A 1676-nucleotide genomic window follows, 5' to 3' on the forward strand; every position below is an offset into this window, starting at 1 on the left:
TTTCACTCAATCCACAATAAAAAACTTAAAAAGGGGGTGGGGGGATAGATGTAAATACTGTTGACTGATGGTACATGGAGGGGATTGTAATAATTGAAATGAAGCAAAATATGATTTATGGAATGTAAAATTGATAATCTGCCCTGTAAACTTTAACTGAATTCACAATAAAAACTTCTTTAAAAAAAAAAAAAAAAGATAAGACGAAGCCCCAAATTATATGGATTTGTAGAATAGACTCAAGCATAACAACAATTGTGAGGATGGCACAGAACAATGCAGTTTCTTCCTTCTGTTAACCATAAAGTCACTATTAGTAGAAACCCACTCAATGGTACCTAACAACACGATGTATATTATTCCAGATTTCATAGTTTTGAGTGATATTTTTATTCAGATAATTATAGATTCACATCAAGTTTTCAGAAGTAACATGCAAAAATCCCTTGATCACTTTGCCTAGTTTATCACAATTCTAACATTTTGCATAATTATCATATTATGCACAACTAGTACAAAGTCATTAATATAATCAACTGATCTTGCTGAAATTCCTCTAGTTTTACTACTTTATTTGTACTTGTGTGTGCCAGTGTGTGTCTGAAAGTACACAGTTCCTATGTTGCTTTGTTTATCCGTCACCACAGTCAAGATTCTAAAGAATTCCATTACAAGGATCCCTCTTATTGCCTTTTATACCCATACCCAGCTCTCTCCAGAATCCCTTCTTTTTTTAAACTTCAAAGTGATCTAAATTGACACATTATCATAGGAACATCTAACATTTATAAATAGGAAGAAATTTAGTACAACCAAGATTTACGTGATAATTGGCCTTAAAAACAGAAGCATACAAGAACAGCCATATGGGAGTATCAAGTCATTCAAAGCTAATTTATCCTGTGGAAATCATTTTTAGATCTGTGGTTTGACCACAAAGGAAAAAGAGAAGATGTAGTAGTTTTCTTTATCTCTGTACAGTTATTCCAATTACAAATAAATATTAACATTTCATGAAAGTAATACTAGACTTTGACAGTATTCTATTTCAGCTAATGTGACATTTAAAATACTCATTAATATTGTTTGCTATTAACAAACAAAATTAATAACTTTCTCATCAAAATGTATTTCATTACACGTACTATTAAAAGTAGAATTTCTAAGACACATTACCCAAATGCTCTTCAGAAACATTGTGTCAATTTACATCCTTTGCATACCAATGTTCACAGCAGCACTATTCACAATAGCAAAATTATGGAGGCAACCTAAGTGCCCATCAATGGAAGAATGGATAAGCAAACTGGTACATACACACAATGGATTATTAGGTTACCTTGAAAAATAACAAGGAAGCTGAAGACTACCACAAATCATGGATGAACCTTGAGGCCATTATGCTGAGTGAAATTAGTCTGTCACAAAAGGACAAATATTGCTAAGACCATCACTGTAAAAGCTTAAGAAAACATTGTTGTTGCTGTTAGGTGCCATCAAGTCTGTATAAACTTATAGTGACACTATGTACAACAGAATGAAACACTGCCCTGTCCTGGGCCAACCTCACTGTTGTTGCCATGCCCACTGATGCTGCCACTTTACCAATCCATCTCGCTGGGGGTCTTCCTCTTTTTCTCTGACCCTCCACCTTGCCAAACATGATATCCTTTTCC

The sequence above is a fragment of the Chrysochloris asiatica genome, unplaced genomic scaffold (assembly GCF_000296735.1).
Source record: "Chrysochloris asiatica unplaced genomic scaffold, ChrAsi1.0 scaffold00016, whole genome shotgun sequence".
NCBI lineage: Eukaryota > Metazoa > Chordata > Mammalia > Afrosoricida > Chrysochloridae > Chrysochloris > Chrysochloris asiatica.